This window comes from Melopsittacus undulatus, chromosome 3 (genome assembly GCF_012275295.1).
Source record: "Melopsittacus undulatus isolate bMelUnd1 chromosome 3, bMelUnd1.mat.Z, whole genome shotgun sequence".
Lineage (NCBI taxonomy): Eukaryota > Metazoa > Chordata > Aves > Psittaciformes > Psittaculidae > Melopsittacus > Melopsittacus undulatus.
Window position 1 is genome coordinate 65,738,755 of NC_047529.1, and position 15,062 is coordinate 65,753,816.

A 15,062-nucleotide genomic window follows, 5' to 3' on the forward strand; every position below is an offset into this window, starting at 1 on the left:
GTTACTGGTTTAGATTTTAACAGCAACTAGGATACTTACAGTGAAGATGCCCTAGCAAGCTACTGACCCTCTAGTGGTCATGTTATGACCCCCTCAGCAGAAACCCTGCTACCATATCCAAAACCTTTTTCCAGTTCTTCATCATGAAAGTAAAATATATTTAAAAAAAAAGCTTTAAAAACCTCACATAGAAGCTTCAGAGCACATTACAGGGATTGTTATGTTTGGACTGGTTTGCACATGTTTCGCAAATTCCTGAGCCTGAACCGAACCTGGCCTCTCAGCTGCTTCTCTGTAGGAGCAAGGTGGAGTACTGCTATGGCCTGCAGGCATCAAACAGAATGAAAGTTATCCCCTTAGGCTAGCCTGTCTCAGTCCATGTAAGATCTTTTTAACAATCACCAAGGCCTGACAATCTGCTTGAAAGCAAAATATTGCAGAGCTCTGGTTCAGGGCATAGATGTTCTGTGCTGGATCCAGTCTCAGTTCAAAACCTGCTGCATTTTCATAGAATCACTGAATGGTCAAGGAGACCTGTGGAGGTCATCTGCTCCAGCCCACCTGCTCAAACAGGGATGCTTAGAGCTGGCAACTCAAGACCATGTCCAGATGGCTTTTGAATAACTCCAGGGGTGTAGCTTCTTAACTTATATTGGGCAACCTGTGCCAGTGCTGTGACAAAGTCACTGATGTTTGAAGGAAACCCGCAGTGTTTCAGTTTGTACACATTTCCTCTGGTCCTTTTCACTGGGCATCACAGTAAAGAGTCTGGCTTCATCCTCTTTGCACCTTCCCTTCAGATATTTATATACGTTGATAAGATGCCTCTTAAAGATGCCTCTTAGCCTTTTCTTCTCCAGTTTGACAAGTCCCAGCTTCCTCAGCCTTTCCTCATAGGAGACCCTTAATAGTGCTAGTGGCCCTTCACTGTGCTCTCTCCAATATGTCCATGTGTATCTTGTACTGAGGAGCCCAGGTCTGGATGCAGCATTCTGGGTGTGGCCTCATCAGGAAGAGATCACCTGCCTCAACCTGCTCACAGCATTCCTCTTAATGCAGTCCAGGATATTGTCAGTCTTCTTTGCAGCAAGGACAGTTTGCTGGCTCATGTTGAACCTGTTGTCTATGAGGACCCCCAGGTCCTTTTATTCAAAGATGTTTTCCAGCCAGCCAGCCCCCAGCATGTCCTGGTGCATGGGCTTGTTCCACACCCGCTGCAGGACTTTGTGCTTCTGCTTACTGAACTTCAAAAGGTCCCTGTCAGCCTATTTTTCAGCCTGCTAGTCTCCTTCTCAATGGGAGTGCTACCCCCTCATTTATCAGCCATTTCTCCTAGTTTTGCATCATCTGCAAACTTGCTGGCAGTACATTCTGCTGCATCATCCAGATCATTCATGAAGATGTTAAACAGGATCAGAACCAATATTGATCCCCTAAGGATATCCTACTAGTTACTGACCTCCAATTGGACTTCATGCTGCTGATCACTGCCCTCTGGGCCTGGCAGTTTAGATATCTTTCAGTCTATCTCACTGCTTGTCTAGCCCATATTTCATCATCTTGTCTATGAAGATCCTATGTGAGACAGTGCCAAAAGCCTTACTGATGTCAAGGTAAACAATATCCACTGCTCTCCTCTTGTCTACCAAGCCAGTCATTTCATCATGGAAGCTTACTAGGTTTGTCAAGCATGACTGTCCCTTTGTGAATCCTTGCTGACTATACCTGATCAGCTTCTTGTCTTTCATGCGTCTGGCAGTGGTTTCAAGGATTAGCTGTTCCATCATGTTCCCAGGGACTGAAGTGAGACTGACAGGCCTGCAGTTCCCTGGGTTCTCCTTCTTGAAGATACGAGCAACATTTGCTTTCCTTTAGTCTTCAGACACTTCCCCCAATCACCATCAATCAAAGATTATCCAGAGTGGGTCAAAGATTATTGAGCATTTTGAACAGGATTTAGCAGATTGTAGATTGTAAATGAGCATAATTTATTGGACCAATTTAATCTCAGTAGCACTTTATCCTAGTGAAGACAAAGCTGAGGGTTTTTATTAACTATTACAGTTCAAAAAAATGAAAGCAGATGAAGACTTTTTTTTTTAATCGAGAATCTTAATACAGCTGCAGAACTGAAGTGACTTTGTATTATAAATTGCACTGATTTTGATGTATTTGACATGCTCTCTTGTACAATTCTGATGACTGCAGTACTGGTAATAAGAATAAAACCTGGCATTTGTTGTTTAAGCTTGTACAAATTTTGTGTTTGCTTTCAAGTCTGAACAACTCCTTGTGCTTTTATTGAAATAAATTGATGGTGAAAGGAGTGTTGGAGCACATTATTTTCCAGGCCCTGACACTCTGTATTTATTATCATTATTTGCTGAATGTAACATAATTCCTGATGAGCTATAACCAGAAAGTTACTTAACTGCCCATATATTGACAGCTGTTAGGGGAAAAGTTTCTATTTTATTCTAGTCTCTTCAGTTCACAGTTCTATTACAGATCTACATTTGTAATGATAAGATTCTTGTTCATCTTTTGTTGACACAGGTGATAGATGATACTTGAAAGTTTGAGTTTGGGTTTGTCTCATGATTCTTTGGATTATCTGAATTATTATTTTTTTCATTTTTTAATCTGTGCTATCTCATGAGATTTCTGCCATTTCTGTTGTTTATTATCAAAACAAGCCTTTTACTCAGAATTTTTGAACATTAGTGTTCTGGCTTCATTTTGGAAAAAAAAAAACCCCACTGAAAAAACCCTAAGCAAAAAATGTTAGCTATTTTGTTGAAAATGTTCATGAAGGTCCAGTTTAGGCATGTATGGCTGTACAAAGGAGCTGTGGAGTGAACATGCATCCTCTAGTAACATCACACTTGCTGAATGACTGCATCCAGTCTCAGTCACCACTTTCATTCACTCCTGTTACAATGTCCTAATGAAGGATTTTTTATTTTTATAGAAACTTTCAACAATACTCTTTGGTATGCAAGGTGGTGCCAGAAAGGTATGTGTCCTTTATGCGAGAAAGATCAGAGGTCAAAACACACAGTTAAAAGGCAGGAGAACATTATTCTACTTGCAACAAACTACCCCATCCTTAAAATATTGCGCTCTGTGCAACAACTACAATATAAGTAAATATATAATTTAATCTATGGAGAGGTAATCCTAGATTCACAAACAGGCAATCATAGATTCACAAACAGGCAATCACAGATTCACAAAATGGAATAGAATCCTAGAATTGTATAGGTTAAAAAAGACCTTTAAAGTCATCGAGTCCAACCGTAAACACAACACTGCCAAGGCCACCACTGAACCTTGTCCCTATAAGCCACATCATCAACGTGTCTTTTAAATACCTCCAGGGATGGTGACTCAATCAATTCCCTCGGCAGCCTGTTCCAACACTTGACAACCTTTTCAGTGAAATGTTTTCTTAATATCCATTCTAAACTTCCTGTGGCATGACTTGATGCTGTTTCCTCTCATCCTATCACTTGTTACTTCGGAAAAGAAACCAACCCGCTCCTCACTGCAACCTACTTTTAGGCAGTTGTAGAGAACGATAAGGTTTCCTCTGAGCCTCCTTTTCTCCAAACAAGTGAGTTCTGTGCTCAATTCCTAGTGATCTTCACTGACAGTCAAGTGTGAATTTGCACTTCAAAATACTCTTCCACATCACTTTAGGAAGTATATGCTATACAGTTATTTCTGTGGAAAAAAAACCCCAACAAAACAACAACAAAAACATCCAACCAACTAACTAAAAGCCCCTAAAACAAAAACAACAACAAACCCTACCCCTGAATTCTGTTTTCAGGTTCCTATTTGGTTTATTCAGAGTATTTGGCCAATTCTCAGGTATTTAGAAAGGTGGGGGCACACATCTTAGGCACTGTTATGAAGAGTCAGACCAAAAACTTGTTCTTTACAGTTACTTGGGACCTATGTTTAAAATGTTAGCATCTAGTCAGCAAAGATAAACTATGCATGTAATTGACTAATCTCACAAAAGAAATAATGAAGAGTCATAAGAAGGCCATAGAGCCATCAGGTCATTAAAAAAAAAATCAAAATTATAAATATATTGTCAGAAATGTTTTGTGACCACCTAAGGAATAGCTAGCTGGTATGCACTCCTAATACATTGTTTTTGCTATTTCTGCATCCATCAGTTTTCACTGATAAACCTCATAAGTGTTCTTCATGACAGACACTGAAAGTGAGTAGTACTTTACTTCAAAAATAAGCAGCTAAATGGAACAGCAAAGACTGAACATTTTGTTCAGTGGGAGTCAAAGTACCAAAATCTGGCCATTCATGAATTAGAGTCAGATCAAACCTCCCATTGACCTCAGTGGGAGTTTTGCATTTACTTCAATGGAAGTAGGATCAGAATATCAATGCTTTAAAGTAGTTCAATAGAAAGTGTTATTGAAATGCAAATGTACGCGTTCTCTTAATCTGAACTTCCCATCTCCCCATTCAGTGCTGTTTGTAGAGTGTTATCTATCATGGGCTGTTACTCTGGGACCTGTGTTAAACAAAGAATTTTGTATGCTCATCAGAGTAACACTGTGTAGTACAGGGGAATACAACTGTAAATTTTGAAATAACAATTCTAAGGAGATCTAGTGAGCAAACAAGCCTTGCTCTATCACCAAGCTTGAATAAAGATAAAGTTGTCTATGCTCTTGAGTACAACACATTTACTTAACACTAAATGTGATCTGACCTGGTTGATATCTCACACACACAAAAATCTCTCAGGTATTAAATTATCTGGAGACACTCCTTGCAGTGGTTTTAAGTAACACTTAAAATTGCTGCAACTGAAAAAGACGTATAGGGAAAGGGAAAACAGAAGCTGAGTTCATGTATTTGATTTACTGTTTGCTCATTTTTATTCTTTATGGATCAAATATAAACACAAATGAGTGGATAAAGCAGTAAAGACTCAATTTTATTAAGTTTAAACTATGTATCTCTTTTCCTTCTGTCTACCATAAGTCCTCATCCTATTGCAAATACTTTGCTTTCTCTCTCTCCCTCCTCCCCAGCAATGTTAATTACTAATACCAAGCAAGTTGCACTGGGGAGTAGACACATCCTGTTTAGCTTGCCTGAGACCTTGAAAAGCAGTTTAGAGCTCTCAGCTGCAACCAGCATGCCAGCATGCATATTTCTCCTAGGCTCAGCCAGAAGTGTACACACATGCAGTTGGGTGCCTGCCCAGCCAGGAAATACATACCTTCTGAGTGGTGGCTTTGAGGCAGTGTGTTGACTAAGCCTTCAAGGGGGACAGGTGTCAGCATCACTCTCACTGGGAAAAGACCAAAGGAATTATTTTGTGAGATATGTTATACAAGCCCAAGTCGGCTATTTCCCACTGCTCTTTGAATACAGCAGCCAAGTCAAAAGAAGAAGGAAGCATTAAAACAATAAAATAAAAATTTAAGATGTAGTTGCAATCACTTCATGGTGTAGTGATGGTAAAAAAGAGCTAAATGTATTAGCTTAAACTCTATTTTTTTTGCCTGCTAGGTATTAAGTCAATGGCATCGCTTGAACATGAGAATAAGAGACACTACTAGTCAGGTTACAGTCTGTTAATATTATGTATGGCAATCGTTACAAATTTGGCCTTAGTGACTGGTGTGTACTAAGCTAATTAAAAAGACAATTGGCTTGTTCTCTACAAGCGATTAAGCCACTAATAATAAGATCTCTTATTTCCCTATCAGTAATAATCTAATTGCCAAGGATGTGTGCCAGGGCACATTGCCACCTGCTCATTTTGCAGGGACCATAAGTTGCATCCTTACTGTAGTAAATACAGGCTTGATTACTCTCCCACAACTGTCAGCATTATTGAGTTTTCAACCTACTTTCTGACATAGTTTTGGCCCTTGTCCCTCAGATGTGTCCTAGACGCAACCTGGGAAGAAGCATGGCCAATAATCTGCTATTGACTGTTGTCAGTAAGCTATAGGGCTGAGGCTACCATGTCCTAGAATGGCAGGTAGCCAAAGGAAGACAAAACAGAAATCATGCAAATCATGAAGAAAGAGAATGATATCTAGTGTCATTTACTAAACTAGAGTTAGAGTATGAATTCCTACTGTCTTGAGACGTGTAATTGCCATTAGAACAACTTTTAGTCTTGCAACACCAATAGCACTCTGCCAAGAAGGAGACACAGCTGTGAAGAGCTCCCCCAAGGCTATTTAAAAGAACATATTCATGCTACTTACACTCTCTTTTTGTTCTTTTGGCCACAAGTAATTGTTTTGCCATGATTTTTTGCAGCTGAAGAGGATTGTAAGTGCATGAAAATGGTGGAATTAGTCTAGAGGATGCAAATGATCCTGAATGGCCCTGGGTCACAATGAGATTTAAAAGAGAGATGATATTTCATGCACTTCTCAATACATACTATATTATTATACTGGAAAAAATACTGGGGGACTTTTGGATGGCACTGACCTATGAGGGAGAGGTTAGAGTTAGGTCTGCTTTGCAAAATAGCAAGATGAGCATACTGGGAACATAAATATGGTTTCTCCCAAATTGTTACTTTTCTAGGTGATCCACTCATAACTGTAAGCTTGCACCTATGAGCTAGAGAGTAATGTCTTCCATCACCACTTGTTCTAGATACTAGTTGCAATAATTTTCCTAGTAGTACAACTCTTCCTAAGAGCCAGCATGGGTCCATGAGTCTGAGAGGAGTGATCTTGGAGAGCTCCCCATTGAGCAACTTTGCTGAGCAGGCTTAGCCCTGCTAAGTTTGCGATATCTAGCATGATCATAGTTGAGGTGATGTACCACCTAGCCACGAGAACAAAGTAGCTGCATCTTGCATATATAAAGGTGTTAATTTTGTTGAAAAAAACAAACAAAAATACAAACTGAGAATAATTAGGAACAGTTTTTTTGTCATTTCCCCCTTATCCCCTTTATAATTAAGTACACTCTGTCACTTTGTTCACCCGTTTGAGGGGATTTGTTTTTAACTTTGATTGAAACTGTTGCACAGAAGTCTGTGTTGTATGAGTTCCAGACTTTGTTAGGGATGGATTAAGTTGTGGAGACTCTGACCTTGTGATACTACCATGTTTCTGCTAAACAAAGTCCAGTGTGCCAAACAAAGATGCAGCAAGTAGTTACGAAATGGCATGGCTATTGCACATGATTTTGATTCTCATTGTCTGTTGTTTATTTTGGGATAATTCTGTTTTGAGAGTGGAAAAACCCGACTGTAAATAAAAAGGAGGCCTAGGATACATGCATTATGCTACACAGTTGTCAAAAGGCCAAAGGAGGGCTCCTCAGTGAGTGCCTAGAAGGTAGGAAAATTATTCTCAACAATGAAAGAAGAGGGTAGGAATATTCTGGGACACCATGTCAGGTCAGAAAAAGAATAAGGTTCACCTACTTGCGCAAAGCCTGAGTAATTTACCATTGCAGCTTGCAGTCTGCGTTTCTAGGTCACTGACTCTAGTGTCATTCTAAACAACACAGATCCACTCCCAGCTCACGTCCCTTCTCCAGGACATTGGGAGAATCTCTATTGCAACTTCCAGGAGATATTGAGTAGCCAGTACTGCGTTTCTGCTCCTGACTTTTCGCCTATATTGCCCCACCTGTGAAACCAGATGACAGGAAAGGGAAGAAGAAAGAAGGGAACAGGTCAAACTGAAGATCACATGAATCCAAATATCTAAAAGAGCATAAAAATAATCTAAAATCATATTCCAAGGGATACTAGTGACATTTTAAGATGAAACTTTTGTTAGGGATGTGGAATCAGCCCGAAGTTCCAGGAAACATCATCTACTTGTATTTTTACAGCTCTATAAATCTTTAAGGCTAAAGTCTTCCCTTCTACACATGCAGAACTCCATTTATTCCACAGAGAGTTTCATTCACATATCAGAGGTTAAAATCTGGTCATATTTTCTAGATAGCAACAGGAAAAAGGGGAGGGCTTTAATTTTTAAAAACATTTACTGTATCCTAGCAATGTGCAGTGATGCTATGTAAGCCTGACAACAGACAAATGGCTTTGGAAGATATTAAACCTTACAGAAATACTGTAGGAAGACAATGTCTTTGGACTTGGGAGTCTGTAGGTAGTGCAGGTTCCAAACACTGTGTTGCTTCTAGGCACAAAATAACTAAGGTAATACAGAAAGAAATTTCTTAAACACTTGTGTTGAGGTTGATTCAGTACTAAAGAAACTCTGACTGTTCAGAAATGAAAACAAACAGGGGAGTTAGAAGAAGTATTTTGTTCTCAGGGGTTTATGACAAAAAAGATCTACCTTTTTTCCTTTTTTATTTTTTATGGTCTGCCTTTCAAAAATCTTAACTTGGGATTGCTCCTTTACAGCTTAGAGATTAAGTGCTTTCAAAGTTTTTAAAAACAACAACAGCAAAACTTTGCATAAGCAAATAAAGTATGAATCAGCTGTTCTAATTCTTCAGGATAAAAAATGAAACAGAAGGAAGAAATGTACTGAATGACCAGCTTTATGATCTTGTTAGCTACAAAGTATAGCTAATTAGAAAAAGCATTCTGAGTTTGAACTTTGCTGGAATGAAATATCATTGTTATTCATAATGGCACAGTATGGTTATGCATGCAGCCTACCACTATCTATGATACCAAGTTGACTCTTGAATAAGTTGTGCTATAAGAGGAGGACAGATAGTCAGGAGTCTGAAGATAACAAACAATTTAGAAACTGACAGGAGGCTGCTGGTTTCCATAAGGTCAACTTCTTTCAGCCATCTGTAAATATGAATAGAGTAAAAGGAAAATGGCACTGCTGGAATCTTTTCTATGGAAACTTTGAAACAATTTTCTTTCCATCTTCTAAAATACCATACAGTGTGTTCCTAGTCTTCATGATGAGGTTCTGCCTCTTTAGCCACTTGCCTTCTTCCAGTTTTAAATAGTACCATTTGGTCAATATTTATCATTGTGCATTAGAGCTCTGCCAGATTCTTTAAAATTAAGTCTCCCACAGTAATGTATGAAGAAGTATGAATGAAAATTTGGGAAATATCAGCTGGGGGAAAAACATTTTTATAGTCAGACCACAGTTCCTGTAAATGCAGCATTCTGGTATGGCTTCATATTTTATTGACATGCATACTAGTGACTTGACAGCATCACACTCTGGAACTCAGCCATAGAGAGGAAGGGAAGGAACAGAATTTCCAGGGGGAACTGCAGCATCTCTGACCACGGTGGCAGGAAACTCTGCTCCATCTTTCAAGCAGAGTTAATATGAATTTTGAAACATTTAATCTGATGTTGTTACTGAACAGTACAGCAATCGTAAACGCAATTTGGTGGAAACTGAGGTTGAGAGAGGAACTTGAGTGATTTGTGGTATTTTTATAGATCAGCAACAGGTTCAGCACAACTTTTTGTCAAGGATCAGATGAAAATATTTTAAAGGGTACTTGTATTTACAAAAAAATTAACTCTAATATCCAACTGTTTTAATATAAATATCAAATAATTTCAAATGCACACTTAGAAAGCAGATACAGTATTCAAGACTTCTTTCTAAAAATACTTAGGAGAGAAAAAATCAGGTATTTTATAAAACCTAAAAGCCGTTGTACCTCTAAGTGCAGTACATTTGGATTCATGGAGATAAAGGCATGGCTCTTGATTCACAGATATTTTTACATATACCGAATGACAGTTTTGGAGTCATTACAATGGAGGCCCTTTCTTATGACAAATGCTTGCTGCTGCCTTCTGCCACAAACAAGAGACTTCTGAGACCTTTTTCTACTCAGGCTGCTTCCTTTCTTATCAGTTTACCAATGAATTGCCCAGTGATTTTGTGGTAACTCCTGCTTTAGAGTCCTCCAGAATTTTATCTTTAATGTACTTAAGAAACTTCTTCACTGGTAAAATATGTGTGCTAAGCCCAAAACCAACACTAGCGCAGCTGGGGTGTCTATATTTTCTGGCATCACTTTCCAGTACAACCACATTATAATTAAATATCTAGCTGATATCACACCCAGTCTGCTTAGCTGTTTTATCAGATATTACATAGCAGAGAAACATACAAAAATAGCAATGGCAAGCTCTGCTTTATATGATAACCACAGAATGCATCATACAGAATAAGAGATTATTCGCTCTTAGTGCTGGTTAAAGTAGCATACACATTTCTGTGGTAGTGAAGTCAGTGAAATGATAGTAATGGAGTCCCAGTAACTGGATTCTGTGAATTCTTCTGGAAGCTCTGGTGTTGAATATAGCTATTCCTGGAGGTAGCCATGATGGAGATGGATGGGCTGCCAGTGGGGTGATGTTTTCTTTATCCAGAAACTAAGAGATTGCTCTACGTCTGACAATGCCAAGCCAAGGGCTGCAATTTCTTTTGCCCTCACACATCTCACTTAAATCCATGTCTCACTGTCCATTTCTGAGTTGCTACTCCTCACAGGCAATCTAATTGTCTTCCTCCGTATCATTGACACTGGTAAGGCTGAACAATATCATTTGCAGATCATTTAATCAATCTCTCTGGAGAGAAAATTATTCTGCCTTGTCATGGTTCTGCCACTTCCTTTTCATGTAAACTGCTGTACCTCCATCTGCCACCCATGGAATGGGGTTAATGAAATCTGCCTCACACACTGGGTTGCTGGGTAGGGCTTAATTCCCTGGGTGTGTCTCTACTGCTGCTTTATTTTGGATCAGGGAATGCTTTTGAAGTGGACTTCTTCATCCTCCCCAATTATCACCCTTTGATTCACATCATAGAGCAGTCTCAACACATGCTAGCAGTGTCCTTTCTTATGCTGAGCTAGAGGACACACTCCAACTGCATATTTGATACAGTCCAATCAACAGGAATGGATAAAACCTAGTCCAAAGTAAAATCCCCAAAATAGTTAGTACTGGGGACATTGGGTCCTTGATACTACCTGTTTTCTGCTGCACGTGCATTCCTGTCATGCCACGATATATAATAGAGACATAGATATTATTGTAACTGATGGTTGCCTTTGTGATCCTTGGATGAACAGAACAGCAAAAGTATGAGGTTTTGTGTGCGTTTCACAGGATAAATACAGCCTTTGTATTTCAACCCCAAATTTTGGCTTTATTTCACTGTACTATTTTAGTGGGAGATTCCATAGTTTATATAAGACAGTTTACCTTAGAAGATCTAATAGCAAATGGAACCTGCTTCTGCACTTATGTAAATAAAATCTATTCATGCTGTGCTCGTTCTAGTCCACGGACATTAACCAGCAATGTTTATTTTTTTATAGCTGGCAAAAGTCCCCGAAATTTTCATTTTGAATAGATGCAGAAGGTTAACACCAGTAGTTTATTTTCATACTCACTCTATGCACATCTTCAGATACTAAGCTACACTTTGGGGTTAAAGTAAAGTTAGTTTTAAAGACTTTGCACTCCAAAACAATATTCCCCTTACCCCACCATATGTTTGAAATGGAATTACAAATGTCAAAAAAAACCCAACCCATACACATAATTTCATTGCAGCACTTCTGTGTTTTACAGCATATAATTTTTGCTGATGCCATCTTGCGCTTGATTCTTATTCCACCTTCATACTCTTCACTCTGATATAATTCTGATTGTCTCTGCAGTGTTACTTTTGATATAGAGAGATGTAGGAAGACTTGGGCCTAGGCAAAGAACTTCTATTACTTGCTCAGATCTCTAGTTTTTCTTTTGTTTTGTAAAGTAGCTGGTGAATGAAGTTGCTAAGCCATTGTCCATCTTATTTGAAAAACCATGGCAGTCAGGTGAAGTTCCTAATAACTGGAAAAAGGGAAATACAACCCCAGTTTTCAAGAAAGGGAAAATGAAAGACTGAGGGAATTACAGACCAGTTGGTCTCACCTCTGTGCCTGGCAAAATCTTGGAGCAGATTCTTCTGGAAAGCATGTTAAGGCACATGAAAAACAACATGGTGCTTGGTGACAGGCAGCATGGTTTCACTAAGGGGAAGTCCTGCCTGACCAATCTGACGGCTTTCTATGATGGGGCTACAGAACTGATGGACAGGGGTAGAGCAGTTGATGTCATCTACCTGGACTTGTGCAAAGCATTCGACACCGTCCCACATGACATCCTTGTCTCTAAATTGAAGGGACATCAATCTGATGGATGGACCACTCAGTGCATAAAGAACTGGCTGGATGGCTGCACGCAAAGAGTTGTGTTCAGTGGCTCAATGTCCAGCTGGAGACCAGTAACAAGTGGTGTCCCTCAGGGATCAGTGTTGGGACCGGTCTTGTTCAACATCTTTGTCAGTGACATGGACAACGGAACTGAGTGCACCCTCAGCAAGTTTTCTGATGACATCAAGCCGTGTGATTCAATTGATATGCTGGAGGGAAGGAATGCCATCCAGAGAGACCTTGACATGCTTGTGAGGTGGGCTGATGCCAACCTCATGAAGTTTAACCATGCCAAGTGGAAGGTCCTACACATGGGTCGGAGCAATCCCAGGCACAGCTACAGGTTGGGCAGAGGAGAGATTCAGAGCAGCCCTGCAGAGAAGGACTTGTGTTGGTCAATGAGAAAATGAACATGAGCCAGCAGTGTGAGCTCGCAGCCCAGAAAGCCAACTGTATCCTGGGCTGAATCAAAAGGAACGTGACCAGTAGGTCAAAGGAGGTGATCCTGCCCCTCTACTCTGCTCTCGTGAGACCTCACTTGGAGTACTGTGTGCAGTTCTGGTGTCCCCAACATAAAAAGGACATGGTACTGTTAAAACAGGTCCAGAGGAGGGCCACGAGGATGATCAGGGGGCTGGAGCACCTCCTATATGAGCACAGGCTGAGGAAGCTGGGGCTGTTCAGCCTGGAGAAGGCAAGGCTGCATGGAGACCTCATAGCAGCCTTCCAGTATCTGAAGGGGACTATAGGAATGCTGGGGAGGGACTCTTCATTAGGGACTGTAGTGATAGGACAAGGGGTAACAGGTTAAAACTTAAACAGGTGATATTTAGACTGGATATAAAGAAGAAGTTCTTTACTATAAGTGTGTTGAGGCACTGGAATGGGTTGGCCAAGGAAGCTGTGAATGCCTCAACCCACGTGGTGTTCAAGACCAGATTGGAAAGAGTCTTGGGTGACACGGTTTAGTGTGAGGTGTCCCAGTCCATGGCAGGGGGGTTGGAACTAGATGATCTTAAGGCCCTTTCCAACCCTAACTATTCTATGATTCTATGATTCTATGAAAACTTGTTCTTTCTGTTTACCATTGCTACTGACAATGTTACCGGTACCTCTGGTTTTCTGAATGGTGGCAAAGTATCACTTAGTTTTGTGCATATGGTTTTGTATGCCAACTATTTCAGCTAGCCCTCATACCAATAAAAATCTCTCCATGTCTCTTAGCCAGGAGGAGGTGCTGAGGAATGATGCAACAAATATCTTTTCACTGAGATTGTCATATTCCCTCTGTGATTTACAAAAAGATTTTCGCTGACTTGTGAGCTGGATTTAAATGCTGTCAGGATTTTAGTTCTATTTTTAGGATGGCACTTTAAATTTGGCTAGAGCAGAGACATTCTTCTTTTGCTCATGTTTTAATTAAATAATCTTTAAGACAAGTAAGCAGGAGCATTCATCCCAAAGTAATGTTTTCTGTTACTCCAAGAGGAAGCAGTGATAGTGCACAGCATGTATTAAAGGCTTTGCTTTTCTCAGTCTATTTGGAATAGATAGCAATGTATTACAATGATAAAGGCGAGTTAATCAACAAATATTGCTAGTCCTTAAACCAACTAGCAAGTTAAACTGTAATCACGGCTTTAGATGTTATATCTTGTGAAGCAGTGATCAAAGAAAACATAAAGAGAATAAGAAAAACGTATCAAGATATTCTTGTTGTCAGATAATAATTAACTACTGGTTATCATACACCTTCATATTTGTTAGCATTAGTCCTAACATAACCAAAATGACTACTGAGTCATTGAAACAGGAATTCCCTTCCCACTCCTGTGTTGCAGATGAAAGTTTCCTTATACTGACTAAGAAAATATCCTCAGTACTTGTCTAAGGAACCATTAGTAAGGACTGGAAAATGCAGATTGTTTCTCATGTCACTTTATTCCTTCAAGTCCTTGGAGGTTTCAGTTCTGGGTGTGTGGCATAGATACCTTTCTTCCTGTAAGATGTATCAAACAACACAGGCACCAAACACAAACATTTTGTTGACAGGAACAAGCAGGTATGTGCACCTTGCAACACTAATCAGCTAGCCAAAAGGAATCATCAACCAATGAACATGCGTATTAATGAAAATACAGAATACCATGGAAGATACCAGAGTGAATGTTTGCTATATCACCTATCTGTAAAAATGGGAGTCTAACTGTAGATACCTAGAAAGATAATACTGTTACCAGACAAATCTTATAATACTACAACATATAATCAGTCTGTGAACACTTTGAACATTATACTGTGATAATAAAGTGCTGTGTGAATTTATCAGAAACAAATCTCTTTTTTCTTTGACAGAACAGTAGATGAAAGAGGTAAGAATGAAGCAGTAGCTTGCTAGATCTTGATTTTAAGAAGGCTTTCCACACAGTCCTACATGCTTTTCTCAAAAGTAAGCTAGGAAAATACAGCACAGAATGAGTTCACCATAACATATGCACAGAAAAGATGTAATTTTTTGGTCTAGTTCTGCTCAATATTTTTATGAGTGACTTGGAAGATAAAGCAGCGGATCTTCAAGTTACATCAGCAGATAGAAAGTGCCAGCACTTTGAAGGACTGTATTAGAGCCTGGAGAGATGATCTGATATTGGTAGTATGAATTTAGAAAAACATATCATTGTAATTTGCCACAGATATCAACTGTGTGAGTACAAAATGCAAAATATTTATGTGGGATGGAGGATAAGAAAGAAAGCTGGATTCTATACTGCCCCTAAACTGAATAAGAGTGAGCTGCAGCATGTCTGAGGAAAGACAAATCTTGCTGTAGTGCATATTTGCAAAAG